Source organism: Hyla sarda, chromosome 6 (genome assembly GCF_029499605.1).
Source record: "Hyla sarda isolate aHylSar1 chromosome 6, aHylSar1.hap1, whole genome shotgun sequence".
In the NCBI taxonomy this organism is placed as follows: domain Eukaryota; kingdom Metazoa; phylum Chordata; class Amphibia; order Anura; family Hylidae; genus Hyla; species Hyla sarda.
This window is the reverse complement of record NC_079194.1, coordinates 98,875,681-98,892,670: the sequence shown is the minus strand read 5'-3', so window position 1 is coordinate 98,892,670 and position 16,990 is coordinate 98,875,681. Positions and strand designations below refer to the sequence as shown.

Sequence of the window (16,990 nt, the reverse complement as noted above, 5' to 3'; positions counted from 1 at the left end):
CTCTCTCTCTCTCTCTCTCTCTCTCTCTCTCTCTCTCTCTCTCTCCCTCTGAAGCTTATTCCTCTCCTCGCTACCCTCTTTATAGAGTTCTATGGCCTTGCAACATTTTAGGAGGAACACTTGATGGGATAGAGACACAGCCTGTAAAACATGTAACACTTGAAATTAATAGCAATAGAATAAAGAATAATAACTAAGTCTGATGGTAAGAAAGATAAGACTCAGTTTTTTACCCCAATTGTTATTATAACTATGAAATGGAGAAAGGGGAAATTGACCCTTATACTAATATGCACTACATATTTTTTATATATCTGCTTGTACTATTGATTTATGCAAAGTTTTTGAAAGGCTAGTGACCATGTGAATTATACAATTCTGCCTGCCTATAGACACCACTAAAGGGAGCTTAGGACATGCCTCCTGTACATTAAACTCAATCCTAGAACCATATGCAGTAAGCTCCCTCTAGTGGTGGTTGCAAACAGCATGAGTTTCATAATTTGACGCAACATCTTTGGATTTGGACTTTTGCATCAGTAAAATAGAAACCCGATCTCTATGAAAATATTTTATTTTTATACGTTTTGCACCAAGTAATTATTGAACACAATGCTGTCAGGCCTTTACAAACGGTCTCATGTATACCACAAGGAAAACAGATAAATCATTTGTAATAAAATAGAAGACTTTATTTTTGCACTCTAGTTCTGAAATAAATATAACTTTTTTTTTTTGTATCCCATAACTACCGTACTTTAAAGAGAGTTCTGTCTCTTAAGGACTATGCAGAAAAGAGGGTGTTAAAAGCCACAGGGGGAGTTGCATCCTTTCTTTGACTATATGTTAAGAGCAACGCAGGATGATTTTCAGTCCTTGTTTGACTCTGATCAGTAAAGATTCCGCAGTATATTGCAGCCAATTACCGGGTACAGAGCAGTTGTGCGGAGGACACGGAATGAATGGATGGCAGACAAGTCATTCCTCTATTTATACTTTACTGAAATGGCAAGTCAGTGGCAATTCTTGATTATTATGTAGTTGGCAGCCTGCTCTGTGTGACTCATTGCTTTGGATAAATGGTTTTTCCCACTGTTTTCTCTGTCCAGTCTTAAAATGAACAATTTTATTTGTTTCAGGCTGTTACTTGCTCTGCAGGTGACCTAGCAAACCATAAATGGATGATGTCGGTTTGTCATTGACTTGTTTGGATGATTTTGACTATAGTGTACATTATTATAGTCTTTAGGTGCAAAATGGAATGATGCTGCAGTACACATTGTTCTTCCCAGCTCTGCGGCCATTGGTGTTTAACCCCTTAAGGACCAAGCCCATTTTGGCCTTAACCCCTTAAATGGACACTGTCAGATACAAAAACTTTTCATATGTTGTAAAGCATGGAAAACCAATAGGTTTTGTAATTGCTGTCATTAGAAAATTTTCAGCATTTCTTACTGAAAAAGCCAGTCAAACAACTGCCCCCCCCCCTGCCTGCTTAGACACATACTAGTCCTGTTGTGTCCATGCATCATCACCTATGTCATGGACACACTTCTTGATTGACAGCCTGTTACCACCTACACCCAGGAGCACAATTTTTGATGCTCCAGGTATGTTAGTACCAGCTCTTACTGGCACCCCTGTGGCAGTGGGTACTGGGGTAATAATTAGGGGTGAGCACTAGCTGTTTTTGGGGCTTACGCTAGGCCAAAGCTTAATAATGAACTCCGTCTATTAGACAGCTTCCACTTCTACTAAGCCTGTAAATAAAATAAGAAAAAACATGCTTAAAAAACTTTTATACCAAATAATACTCCCCCACAAGCCCTCGTTAACCATTTTATTAATATCAAACAAAAAAATGCTGGTCATCGATGTAGTCCACCGAATCTGAAGTAGTCTTCTGCATACATGGAACTGAAATGATAAGGGAAAAAAAACATGAAAAATAGGTTAGTACATTTATGGTGCTCTCTCCTGGGGAGAATGCCCATAAAGCAGCGTTTCAAAACAGGGAGCCTCCAACTGTTGCTCAATCCCATCATGGGAGTTGTAGATTAGCAACAGCTGGAAGCTCGCTGTTCCTAAACTACATCTACCATGATGAGAGTTGCAGTTTAGCAACAGCTGGAGGCACCCTGTTTAAAAATTACAACTCCGATGATAGGAGTTGTAGTTTAGCAACAGCTTGAGACACCCTGTTCCAAAACTACAGCTCTTATGATGAAAGTTATAGTTTAGCAACAGCTGAAGGCACCCTGTTGTTGAAATGCAAGCCAAGGAAGCGGGTTGCCTTTCGACTGGCTCCATGGCCAGCCGGCTCCCAGGTAATTTCATATTTCCCACCTGAAGCTGTGAATGGCCTGGACTGAATAGGCAATCACGGCTCTGTGCGGCAAATATGAAATTACAGTGCTGTGATTTCATATTCCTGGGAGCCAGTCAGCTCTGCTCCCTGGCCACCCGTCCACATCTACCACCCGCCCTCTAGCTGTTGCAAGACTACAACTCCCAGCAGGTCCTCACTGTAAGGGCATGTTGTAGTCTTGCAACAGCTAGCTGGCGGGTGGTAGATGCGAGCAAGTGGCTGGGGAGCAAAGCTTTTGCAAAGAAAGGCGTGACTTTTTGTGCAACTTTTAAAAAGTGATGTTTAAAGGCATTTTTGAAGAGGGTTTGCAACTTTCTTTTGCCTATGTGCAACATTCACACATCATAAATACTTGACCACTGAAAGTTGCTTAGGTAAGCCTGTATGAAACTTTATGCTTATCCACAAAAGTCACACATGCAACTTTTTGTGTGGCTGGCCAGAGTAATCAAAAATAAATCTTCTAAACACCATGATAAATGTCTCCTTATAACTTTCTGACACCAGTTGATTTGAAAACCTTTATTTCCCTCCGGGGTAAATAGGTTCAAATTACCTAAATAATGTATCCTTCTAAATCTGGCACCAATCCCATGTTACAGGTACTGGAGTCCCTTGTGTCTAATTATTATCACAGGACAATAATGCTCGACTCAACATAGTGATACCACAATGAAGAATAAGTGTCTTACATTGATATTGGGGAAACAGCTGCGGGATGAACACTTTCCACTATGGTGTAACCCCACTAAATGGTGTCATCTGGTGCCTATCGCACTCTTACCAATTCCCTGCTCTTTTCATACTAACCCCTCCCAGTTCATGTTCTTCGTGCCCATTATGTGACCAATGGCTGCAGCACCTGCATAAAATATCATGTCGGCATGGGAGCAGTAGGGAACAGCTAAAGTGACTGCTATTACTTTTTAAAAATAATTTTTATACTATTTAAAACTGTTTAATTATGGGGTTGGGTAACCCTTTAAAGAGTTTTTCTTAATTTTTCTGATGTGATGAAATATTGTATATCCACATGATCGTTGCAACCAATCATAGGATCTGACAACACCTTATTTCCTTGAAGTCTGTTACCATGTAAATACAATGCTGGCTATATTAGCTGTCAAAACAAAATGAAAGGACATTTTTGTTCAAGACTCTTTGCAAAGTTACTCTATTTTTTGTTTCAGATGTAATTGGCCTTTAACTAAAAAAGCCCTGATGACTGATATTTAGTAAAACATTTCTTAGCTTGAACAATGTTTTATCAAAATACAGATCAGCTCACATGAACATAAACCTATTTTATCATTATTATGTCAAAGACTATGAACACAGTTTCCATTTCTTATACATTTTTGCCAGTGGAAATGCATTGGATGTCAGCAGTCATGATAAGAATTCTCTGCCATATGGCAATGCTCTATAATTAGTTTTATCAAAGCGGCAGAGTAATATTTTGTACTGGCACATGCAAGAATAATTAGCAAGAGTATATTAAGTATGAAGACTAAAATACCTGGGGCTTTAAGTACAGATGGGAATTGAAAACCATTTTCTTGGCATCTTACATGATCTCAAATGAATATAAAACATATTTACAAATTGGGTTAATTTATGTTAGTTTTACTCGTGATATTAAAGAAATACAACAGGAAAACAATGCTATGCCAAGTGCAGGAGTTTTGTTTGTTCTAGAAATCCCTCCCTGTGTCATGCTCCGCCCACTCAGGTCCTGCAGTGGCCATAGCACAGAATCCATATTTCCTGGAGTATTCCTTAAATTTCCCACTGGAGTATTCCTTAAATTTCCCACTGTTTCCCGCTGCCGCGGGGATCCTATCATCCAGCATGGCGGCCTGAGGTCCCCTCACCTGGCTCTGGCCATCTCCCGAGGTCTTCTGCTCTGGTCTGAGATCGAGCAGACCAGAGCAGAAGATCACCGATAATACTGATCAGTGCTATGCCCTATGCATAGCACTGAACAGTATTAGCAATCAAATGATTAAATTAAAGTAAAAAAAGTATTAAAAAATTAAAAAAAATTTAAAAATCCCCTCCCCCCAATAAAAATGTAAAATGTCTTTTTTTCCCATTTCACCCCCATAAAGTGTAAAAAATAATTAATACACATATTTGGTATTGCCACCGCGTGTGTAAATGTGCCAACTATTAAAATATAATGTTATTGATTCTGTACGGTGAACGGCATGAACGTAAAAAAAAGTGCAAAATTGCTGCTTTTTTGTCAAATTTTATTAAAAAATATGTAATAAAAAATTTATAAAAGTTTTATATACACAAATGTGGTATCAATAAAAAGTACAGATCACAGCACAAAAAATGAGCCCTCATACCACCACTTATACAGAAAAATGAAAAAGTCAACAAAATAGAAGGATTTTAAACATACTAATTTGGTTAAAAAGTAAGCGATTTTTTTTAAGCGCAACAATAATAAAAAAGTATATAATCATGGGTATTATTTTAATTGACCCACAAAATAAAGAACACATGTCATTTTTACCGTAAATTGTACGGCATTAAAACGAAACCTTTAAAAATCAGCAAAATTTCGGTTTTCTTTTTAATTTTCCCACACAAATAGTATTTTTGGTTGTGCCATACATTTTATGATAAAATGAGTGATGTCTTTATGCAGGACAACTGGTCACACAAAAAACAAGCCCTCATACTGGTCTGTGGATGAAAATATAAAAGAGTTAGGATTTTTAGAAGACGAGGAGGAAAAAACAAAAATGCTAAAGTAAAATTTGCCTGGTCCTTAAGGTCAAAATGGGCTTGTCCGTACAGGGAATTCCCATGGGAATTCCGGTCCCCGTTGCTCGACGGGCAGGGACTGGACTGGGTTGCCTGCTGAAATCATTCAGCAGGCACCTTGTGCAAGCCCCTGGGGGGGGCGGTGTCCTGAGTCAATTCAGACTGGCGTTCTGCGGCGATTCCGGGTCATACGGGTCTCCAGTGACCTGGAAAATAAGTGGGATCGGTGATGTCCAAGACACCGCCGATCCCCCTGAAGGCACCCCCCCTATCCGTGCTATTGTCGGTCAGAAACAACCGACCAATAGCAAATCGGGGCGAGGGAGGGGTTAAAGTTTGGAACTGGGGTGTTACCGGCGGCAGCGGTGGAGGTTCCTTACCGGCAGCAATCGGCGGTGGTGGGCAGCAATCCTCTCCCTGGTGCGGCGTGCGGTGATCCTGCTGACTACGGAAGTCGGTGAGTTGTTGCCTAGCAACATGTGGAGGGCTACAGTTTGGAGATCACTATACAGTGGTCTCTAAACTGTAGCCCTCCAGGTGTTTCAAAACTACAACTCCCAGCATGCCCAGACAGCTCTTTGCTATGTGGGCATGCTGGGATTTGTAGTTTTGTAACTGCTGGAGGGCTACCGTTTGGAGATCCCTGTGCCGTGGTCTCTAAACTGTGGCCCTCTAGAACTTGCAAAACTACAACTCCCAGCATGCCCACACAGCAGTTTGCTGTCTGGGCATGCTGGGATGTGTAGTTTTGCAACATCTGGAGGGCCACAGTTTGGAGATCACTGTGTGGTGGTTTCTAAACTGTGGCCCTCTAAATCTTGCAAAACTACAACTCCCACACGTGCTGGAAAATACTGAGTTAGGTAACAGAACCTAACTGAAGGTTTTCCAACCAGTGTGCCCCCAGCTGTTGCAAAAGTACAATTCCCAGCATGCACGGTCTGTCAGTGCATGCTGGGAGGTTTAGTTTTGCAACAGCAGGAGGTTTGCCCCCCAATGTGAATGTACAGGGTACATTCACACAGGCAGGTTTACAGTGAGTTTCCTGCTTCAAGTTTGAGCTGCGGAACATTTTCTGCCGCAGCACAAACTCCTAGCGGGAAACTCACCATACCTCCTCGCCACTGCAAATGTACCCTAAACACTACAATACACTAACACATAATAAAGGGTAAAACACTACAAATACGCCCCTTACACTGTCCCCCCCCCCCCAATAAAAATGAAAAAGTATCGTACAGCAGTGTTTCCAAAGCGGAGCCTCCAGCTGTTGCAAAACAACAACTCTTAGCATTTCCGGACAGCCATTGACTGTCCGGGCATAATGTGAGTTTAGCAACAGCTGGAGGCACCCTGTTTGGGAATCACTGGCGTAGAATACCCCTATGTCAACCCCTATGCAATCTCTAATTTAGTCCTCAAATGCGCATGGTGCTCTCTCACTTCGGAGGCCTGTCGTATTTCAAGGAAACAGTTTAGGGTCACATATTAGGCAACTCCGTACTTGGGAGCAATTGCGTTACAAATTGTGAGATGTTTTTTCTCCTTTTACCCATTTTGAAAAGGAAAAGTTGGGGTCTACACCAGCCTGTTAGTGTAAAAAAATACAACATTTTACACTAACAAGTTTGGTGTTGCCCCATACTTTTTATTTTCACAAGAGATAAAACAAAAAAAAGACCCCCAAACTTTGTAATGCAATTTCTCCTGAGTACGGAAATACCCCATATGTGGGCGTAAAATGCTCTGCGGATGCACAACAAGGCTCAGGAGTGAGAGCGCACTATATACATTTGAGGCCTAAATTGTTGATTTGCACAGGGGTGGATGATTTTACAGCGGTTCTGACATAAATGCAAAAAAATAAATGCCCACATGTAACCCCATTTTGAATCCTACACCCCTCACGGAACGTAACAAGGGGTATCGTGAGCCTTAACACCCCACAGGTGTTTGATGAATTTTTGTTAAAATTGGATGGGAAAATGAAAAATAAAAGTTTTTTTTTAACTAAAATGCTGGTGTTACCCAAAATATTTAAGGAAAATAGGATAAAAAAGCACCCCAAAATTTGTAACCCCACTTCTTCAGAGTAAGAACATACCCCATATGTAGATATAAAGTGCTCTGTGGGTGCACTACAATGCTCAGAAGAGAAGGAGCGCCATTGGGCTTTTGAAGAGAAAATTTGTACAGAATTGAAGGCCACGTGTGTTTACAAAGCCCCCACATGTGACCCCATTTTGGAAACTACACCCCTCACATAATGTAATAAGGGGTACACTGAGCATTTACACCATAAAGGTGTCTGACAGATTTTTGGAACAGTGGTCTGTGAAAATGAAAAATGTAATTTTTCATTTGCACAGCCCACTGTCCAAAGATCTGTCAAATGCCAGTTGGGTGTAAATGCTCATTGCACCCCTTATTAAATTCTGTGAGGGGTGTAGTTTCCAAAATGGGGTCACATGTGGGGGGATCCACTGTTCTGGCACCACGAGGGGCTTTGTAAACGCACAAGGCCCCCAACTTCTATTCCAATCAAATTCTCTCTCCAAAAGCTCAATGGCACTTCTCCTCTTCTGAGCATTGTAGTGCCCCAGCAGAGCAGTTGATGTCCACACATGATGTATTTCCATATTCAGAAGAAATAGGGCTACACATTTTGGGGGGCATTTTCTCTTATTACCCCAAAATTTGGGGGGAAAAACAGCATTTTAATGAAAAAAACACATCCGACTTCAACGACAATTCGTCAAACACCTGTGGGGTGTAAATGCTCACTGTACTCCTTTTTACATTTCTTAAGGGATGTATTTTCCAAAATAGTATGCCATGCCATTTCAGCTAAATTTGCTTTCCAAAGGCCGAATGTGACTCCTTCTCTTCTGAGCATTGTAATGGACCCGAAGTGCACTTGACATCGACACATGGGGTATTTTCGTATTCAGAAGAGATGAGGTTACAAATTTTGAGGGACATTTTCTCCTATTACCCCTTGTAAAAATGTAAAATTTGGGGAAAGCCCAGCATTTTAGTGATACAAATAATTAATGTACACATCCAACTTTAAGGAAAAGTCGTCAAACACCTGTGGGGTGTTAAGGCTCACTGTACCCCTTGTTACATTCCTTGAGGGGTGTAGTTTCCAAAATAGTTTGCCATGTGTTTTTTTTATTTTATTTTTTTATTTTTTTTTATTTTTTTTGCTGTTCTGGCACTTTAGGGGCTTCCTTAATGTGACATGCCTCAAAAACCATTTCAGATAAATTCACTCTTCAAAATCCCACTGTTGCTCCATCCCTTCTGAGCCTTGTGGTGCACCCACAGAGCACTTTACATACACATATGAGGTATTTCCTTACTCAAGAGACATTGGGTTACACATTTTATGGTGATTTCTCTCCTTATACCCCTTGTAAAAATAAAAAAACTGGGTCTACAAGAACAAGCCAGTGTAAAAAATGAAGATTTAGAATTTTCTTCTTCACTTTGCTGCTATTCCTGTGAAACACCTAAAGGGTTAACACACTTACTGAATGTCATTTTGAATACTTTGATGTCTTACAAAAGTAAAAACATGTCAACTTTATGATACAAACATCAAGTAGACATATTGTTAATGCAAATCAAGATATTATTTATTTGGTATATCTATTTTCCCTACAAGCAGAGAGCTTCAAAGTAAAAAAAAAAAAATGCTAAATTTTCACATTTTTCATCAAATTTTTGCATTTTTCATCAAGAAAGGATGGAAGTATCGACAAAAATTTACCACTAACATAAAGTAGAATATGTTCCGAAAAAACAATCTTGGAATCAGGATGAAAAGTAAAAGCATCCCAGAGTTATTAATACTTAAAGGGACAGTGGTCAGATGTGCAAAAAATGCCTGGGACCTTAAGGTGAAAAAGAGGTTAAGGAAGTACATTTTCATGAGATTTTCTTGTAGAAAGTTTTTAGAGGCAAAGGCGTTTATTACATTAGTTTTCCTTATCCTTCTCCATTACACAATTATTTTTTACATTTAGTTTTAAAATATCCAGTTTTTAATGCTAGTAAGCACATGGGATATATATATATATATATATATATATATATATATATATATATATATATATATAAATATATATATGTACAGACTATTTAATATTGTATACATGATCGATTTATTGCTTTTTTATATTCTTCATACACGGCTACTTTTGAATAAATTTAATAGCCCTCATTTACTAATGTCAACCCGACTTTTTTTGTAGCCCATAGCCCATGCGACACAAATTTGGTCGCACAACCGGACAAAATATATCTTCACTCCGTCAAAATGGGCGTGGTTATCATGCTATCATATACATACCACAGCGCATGTAGATATATATTATATATGCCCCCCGCACAGCGCATCTATACACATATGCCTCTGAAGCGCTATCAATGACTAATGCTTGTCATTGATAGCGCTTCAGAGGCATATGTGTATAGAAGCGAAGTGGGGATCAGACATATAGCGTTATCTGGTCCTCACTTCGCTTCTATACACAATCCTCCTGAGTACAAACACCACAGCTGCCCCATCGCCTCCCCCATCCCATGTGTTATAATTACCTGTTCCCGGGGCCCGCGATCCTTCTGGCTCCGGCGGCATCCTGCGCTGTCACTGTGCGCACTGACGGTGACATCACGTTGGGGACGTCACTCGTCATTGCGCAGTGCAGCGCGCAGCAACAGCGCCGGAGCCAGAAGGATTGCGGACCCCGGGAACAGGTAATTATAACACCAGGGATGGGGGAGGCGATGGGGCAGCTGTGGTGTTTGTATTAGGGTCTGATCCCTGACCCCGGGTCCTATTAGGGGTTCAGGGAGCTGCGTGCCCCACCCTTTTTTTTTTTGGCCACAGCGTTCCCCCCCCCCCCCCCCAATTATAACACACCGTTATGCATAAAGTAGTACACCAAGCACCACATACACACTTTCCTGAAAGCACACACACCCTCCCCCCCGCCACCCCCCCCCCCCCCGCCACTGTAGAAAAAAGCATTTTCGGCAGCGGAGGCTTACGCTTTTTTAGCCTCCGACTTCGAATCTGCCAGTGAGAACAATGAAGATCCTACATTTTTGTGTTCTTCATCATCCGGCGGTGGAGATGCCACCAGGCGAGGCCACGCACCCCCCATGAGAGTGACCCAGTGGTTGACACTAGTACAATTGGCAATGCCGCTCGTAATAGGAGTCTGGCCCCCCAGACAAGTGCACCCGATGACCCTGTCTGGAGCCCCCCAGAGGATTATCAGCCACGGATTCCTGAGTTTGTTGGCAACTCAGGAATCCGGATTGACACGGCTGGCTTCACTGATCTGGACTTTTTAAAGTTTTTTTTCAGTGACAGCCTGGTAAATCTAATGGTGGAGCAAACAAACTTATGCCCAGCAGTTCATTGCCCACCACCCAGATTCCTTTTTGGCCAGGTCCAATGAACGGCGCGCCATTGATGCAGCAGATGGAGGCGGTTTGAGGCTATTTGGAAATGCCTGCATTATGCAGATAATGTGGCATGTCCGCCCCGAGGTGATCCCGCCTATGACCGGCTTTGCAAAGTGAGGCCGGTCATCGATCACTTTGGGGCCAAATTTTTGGAGGCCTACGTACCACTCAGGGACCTCTCGGTAGATGAGTCTCTCCTCAGTTTTAAATGGAGACTCATCTTCCGCCAGTATATTCCCTCGAAGGGGGCGCGGTATAGCGTGAAGCTCTATAAACTCTGCGAGAGTACCTCCGGGAACACTTGCAGGTTTAGAGTATATGAGGGACGAGATTCCCGTATTGAACCCCCAGATTGTTCCCCCACTCTGGGTGTTAGCGGGAAAATCGTTTAGGACCTTATGCACCCATTGCTGGATAAGGGTTACCACGTGTACGTGGACAACTTTTATACCAGCATCCCTCTCTTCACATCCCTTGCCGCCAGATCCACGTCCGCTTATGGGACCGTGCAGAAAAACCAGAGAGGCCTCCCTCTAAATTTGGTCAAGACGCCTGTTCCCAAGGGTGAGTCCCGTGCCCTGACCCATGATAACCTGTTGTTGGTGAAGTATAAGGATAAGAGGGATGTCCTTATGCTCACCACTATTCATGGGAATGGCAGCACCCCTGTCCCTGTGCGAGGTACCGTGGGACCGGTCCTCAAACCCGATTGTATTCTGGACTACAATCGGAATATGGGGGGAGTTGATCTCTCAGATCAAGTCCTCAAGCCATACAATGCCATGCGGAAAACACGGGCATGGTACAAAAAAGTTGCGGTCTACTTGGTACAGGTTGCCATGTACAACGCTTTTGTACTATCCCAGTACGCTGGCAACACAGGGACATTCCTCCAGTACCAAGAAGAAGTCCGAAGGTTCCTGATCTTTGGCGACCGGGAAAGATCAGGCCGGACTTCCCAAGGGTCTGGAGTTATAGGCGCCAGGATCGTCCCCGGCCAGCACTTTCCAGGTGTGATCCCCCCACTGAAAAGAAGGGAAGAACCCAGAAAAAATGCAGAGTGTGTTTCAGGAAGGGGATGCGCAAGGACACCACATATCAATGCAACACTTGCCCAGATAATCCGGGCCCCTGCATAGGCTGCTTCAGGGAGTATCACACTTCCATGGAGCCCTAAATTTTCCCTTTTCATTAGAATTTTCCATTATTTGACCAATGTACCAAGTCCAGAGTACATTCCAAAATGTAACCCCCATAAATCACTAAATTGCCCAAAAAACCTGAAAAAAAAAAACAAAACCTGATAAGACCTCTGGGGGTGTTTTTTTCAAAAATGGGTCATAGGTCACTGAGTCACAATCATCGGGGACTTTTTATGTTGCCTCAAATGCGCAGCGCTCTCTCTCCACCTGAGCGGGTGCGCATTTGAGGCAACAGGCTAGGGACAGCCACACACATCACATTACCAGAATGATGACTCAGAGCATAGGGTTTGGGGCGGGCATATTTTTTTTAGTTTTGGCTATGCTTTGGGTCATCATTCTGGGAACATATCCTGTTTTATTATGTTTTATAATTTTCTGGCCCACTGTACCCCATATTACGGGCCTCTGTACCCCACCTGTCTACCCCAGTTACGGCCCATTGTCCCCCATAGTGTTCCCCTATTTTAGGGCTCAGTGCTCCCCCCATTAGCGCTCCTTGAGGGGGGGTCCCATATCCTTGCTCCATATCAAGCTCAAGGTCCCTGACTGCACTCCCACTCAAGCAAGACCTGCTGTGCACCCGCCAAGCCTAACTCATCAAAAAATAAGGTATGTCCTTACTCCAAAGAAATGTATTTACAAATCGTGGGGGGTCTTTTCTGCTATTAACCCTTGTAAAAATGAAAAATTTGAGGGGAAACACACACTTCAGTGAAAATTTTTTTTTTTTTTTTTTTACATATGTAAAAGTGGTGAAACCCCTGTGGGGTATTAAGGTTCACTTTACCCCTTGTTACCCCTTGAGACCTGTAGTGCGCCAGCATAGCACTTTTCACTCCCATATGGGGTGTTTTCTGAATCAGGAGAAATTGGGCTTCAAATTTTGGGGGGTATTTTCTGCTTTAACCCTTTGTAAAAATGTAAAATTTTTGGAAAACCAAGCATTTTCTGTAAAATTTTGTATTATTTTTTTTTTACATATGCAGTCGTGAAACCCCTGTGGGGTATTAAGGTTCACTTTACCCCTTGTTACGTTCCCCAAGGGGTCTAGTTTCCAAAATATAATGCCATGTGGGTTTTTTTTTTTTTTGCTGTCCTGGCACCATAGGGGCTTCCTAAATGCGGCATGCCCCCAGAGCAAAATTTGCTTCCAAAAAGCCTAATGTGACTACTCCTCTTTTGAGACCTGTAGTGCGACAGCAGAGCACTTTTCACCCCCACATGGTGTGTTTTCTGAATCGGGAGAAATTGGGCTTTAAATTTTGGGGGGGTATTTTCTGCTTTAACCCTTTGTAAAAATGTAAAATTTTGGGGAAAACAAGCATTTTATGTATTTTTTTTTTTTTACATTTGAAAAAGTCATGAAACACCTGTGGGGTATTAAGGCTCACTTAATTCCTTATTACGTTCCCCGAGGGATCTAGTTTCCAAATGGTATGCCATTTGTTTTTTTTGTTTTTTTTGCTGTTTTGGCACCCTAGGGGCTTCCTAAAGGTGACATGCCCCCCAAAAACCATTTCAGAAAAATGTTCTCTTCAAAATCCCCTTGTCGCTCCTTCCCTTCTGAGCCCTCTACTGTGCCCGCTGAACAATTTACATAGACATATGAGATATGTGCTTACTCGAAAGGAATTGGGCTACAAATACCAGTAAAAAATTTCTCCTTTTACCCCTTGCAAAAATTCTAAAATTGGGTCTACGAGAACATGCGAGTGTAAAAAATGAAGATTTTGAATTTTCTCCTTCACTTTGCTGCTATTCCTGTGAAACACCTAAAGGGTTAAAACACTTACTGAATGTCATTTTGAATATTTTGGGGGGTGTATTTTTTATAATGGGGTCATTTATGGGGTATTTCTAATATGAAGACCCTTCAAATCCACTTCAAAACTGAACTGGTCCCTGAAAAATAGTGAGTTTGAAAATTTTGTGGAAAATTTGAAATTTGCTGCTGAACTATGAAGCCCTCTGGTGTCTTCCAAAAGTAAAAACTCATCAATTTTATGATGCAAACATAAAGTAGACATATTGTATATGTGATCCAAAAAAAATTTATTTGGAATATCCATTTTCCTTACAAGCAGAGAGCTTCAAAGTTAGAAAAATGCTAAATTTTCATTTTTTTCATCAAAGTTTGTGATTTTTCACCATGAAAGGATGCAAGTTGCCACAAAATTTTACCACTGTGTTAAAGTAGAATATGTCACGAAAAAACTATCTCGGAATCAGAATGATAACTAAAAGCATTCCAGAGTTATTAATGTTTAATGTGACAGTGGTCAGATGTGCAAAAAATGCTCTGGTCCCAAGGTGGAAAATGGCCTGGTCCTTAAGGGGTTAAGGGGTTAAAACATCTCTCTACCCTTTTTTTTATTTTTATTTTTTTTAAACACATACAGCAGGGTAGTGCCAAAAAATATACATATTAATCCCATACTTACCTGTCCCAAAGCCCCAATTCACTTTTTCCTGCTTTCAAAGTTGTACTGAGCCTGCAAGAACACCTACTAAGTCAATCATTGGCCAAAGTGGTGACCTGCATCTTTTAGTGCTTGGCTAAGCTGATAGCTCTTGCAGGGTTCACACATCATCAGAATCAGGAAGAAGCAGAGAGCAGTGAGGATCGGGTTCGATCATGGGTTCATAGTTATGTAGTTAGTAGAGTTGAAAAGAGACATAAAACATTGACTAAGAGAGGGAAGATGTGAGTATAGGGGTATTGGTGGATGAATGAGAGGGATATCAATAACTGCTGGAATGGCACTGGCAGGGGATAGGGCATGTAATTATGTATTTTTTTTTTTTGTTGCCTACATCTGGGTGCATTTCTACAAATGTTCGGATTACCCCTTTTAATTCTTATTAGATCATACTTACTGGCACTTGTTAGCAGGATTGGAATAGCATTAACTGGCACTTGGGATTAGGCACTATGATAGGTGAGATGCGTTGTGACTTCAAGTATGATTAAAGGGATTTTATAAAAGTAGATTTTTTTATGACATTACTAGGGCATGTCACATGAGTTTCATTTTTCACTTTTTCCATTTTCACCCTCCTGTCAGCTATCAGTCTATAATATATACAAAATTTTTTTATTTACACTCCTTTTACCAAGTACAACAATCCCCAAGAGTAAACACAAATGTTTTCTATTCAGTAAATTAAGAGAACCAAGGGCCTTGTTCAATTGTAACATAAACAGCCGCACTATATGGAAAAACAATATAGTTCAAGGCAAACAATTGTACAGAGAGTGTAATATATTTCAGGTTTTGTAAACAAGCATTGCATGTTACAGAGGGACGTAACACTTTGAAGGCCAGTTATTTATAATTCAATAGCAAAGGAGATGGTTCTATTCAGTTTAGCTGAATGCATAATAACAGTACATTAAAATAAGATACACAGGGAACTCGTGGTTAGATTATCTATGCAAAATATGTGCCAAAATATAGTTTGAATAGTGTAAAAAACAGGCATATATGATGTTTGTCAGAGTAAGACTATGTTCACACTCTATACTTTGTTCAGTTTTTGAACCGAAAACTATCATCTTAGCCCCTTAAAGGGGTACTCCGCCCCTAGACATCTTATCCCCTATCCAAAAGATAGGGGATAAGATGTCAGATCGCCACGGTCCCGCTGCTGGGGACCCCCAAGATTGCTGCTGCAGCACCCCGCTGTCATTACTGCACAGAGCGAGTGCAGAGCCGTGACATAACGATGCTCCGGCCCCTGTACCGCCCATCATTACATGCAGAGCGAACCCGCTCTGTGCAGTAATGACAGCGGGGTGCCACAGCGGCAATCCCGGGGGTCCCCAGCAGCGGGACCACGGCAATCTGACATCTTATTCCCTATCCTTTGGATAGGGGATGAGATGTCTAGGGGCGGAGTACCCCTTTAGGGTGCGTTTACACGCTATTTGTCCTTGCGGGTTTTCCGCTGCGTATTTGAAAGTGGGAGGGGTCTTCTCGGTTGTCCATAGCAGATTTTCCGCGGCAGAATTTACGCTGCGGAAAATCTGCTGCAGTCCCTACTGACTTCAATGGGGCTTGCGGCGGATTTTCCGCAGCGTAAATTCCTCCATAGAAAATCTGCTGTGGACAGCCGAGAAGAGTCCGCCCCCTTTCAAATACGCAGCGGAAAACTCGCAAAATTAAAAAAGGCGTGTGAACGCACCCTAAAGGGGCGTTTTTGCATTTTTATTTTTTCCTCATCACCTTCTAAAAATCATAACAGTTTCAATTTTGCACCTAAAATTCCATATGATGGCTTATTTTTTGTGCTGCCAATTCTACTTTGCAGTGACATCAGTCATTTTACCAAAAAATCCACGGCGAAACGGAAAAAAAAATTCATTGTGCGACAAAATTGAAGAAAAAATTTCATTTTGTAAATTTGTGGGCTTCCGTTTCTACGCAGTGTATTTTTCGGTAAAAATGACACATTCTCTTTATTCTGTAGGTCCATACGGTTAAAATGATATCCTACTTATATAGGTTTGATTTTGTTGTACTTCTGAACAAAATCATAACTACATGCGGGAAAATTTATACGTTAAATATTCTCATCTTCTGACACCTATAACGTTTTTATTTATCCTCGTACGGGCCAGTATGAGGACTAACTTTTTCGTGTGCTGAAGTTTTTATCGGTACCAAGTTTGTATTGAATAGACTTTTTGATCGCTTTTTATTCATTTTTTCATGATATAAAAAGTGGCCAAAAATACGCTATTTTGTACTTTGGATTTTTTTTGCGCGTACGCCATTGACCGTGCGGTTTAATTAACAATATATTTTTATAGTTCGGACATTTATGCACACAGTGATACCACATATGTTTATTTTTATTTTTATTTACACAGGTTTTTTTTATGGGGAAAAGGGGGGTGATTCAAACTTTTATTAGGGAAGGGGTTATATGACCTTTATTAACTTTTTTTTTTGCAGTGTTATAGCCCCCATAGGGATCTATAACACTGCACACACTGATCTTTTACCCTGATCCCTGCAAAGCCATAGCTTTGCATGGATCAGCGTAATAGGGGGTTGATTGCTCAAGCCTGTAGCTCAGGCTTGGAGCAATCAAACGCCGATTGGACGTGATGGAGGAAGGTAAGGGGGCCTCCGCTCGCGTCCTAGCTGAT

The 16,990-nt window shown here is 41.4% G+C and overlaps 1 long non-coding RNA gene across 1 annotated transcript in view; it reads right to left on the bottom strand.

Moving 5' to 3' along the window:
- Positions 1–713: 713 nt before the first annotated feature.
- Positions 714–16,990, bottom strand: part of LOC130275900 (uncharacterized) — a 106,537-nt gene continuing 90,260 nt past the window's right edge. Inside the window, exon 3 of the long non-coding RNA XR_008844948.1 lies at positions 714–1,917. This is a non-coding gene — a long non-coding RNA (uncharacterized LOC130275900). The remainder of the gene's footprint in view (positions 1,918–16,990) is intronic.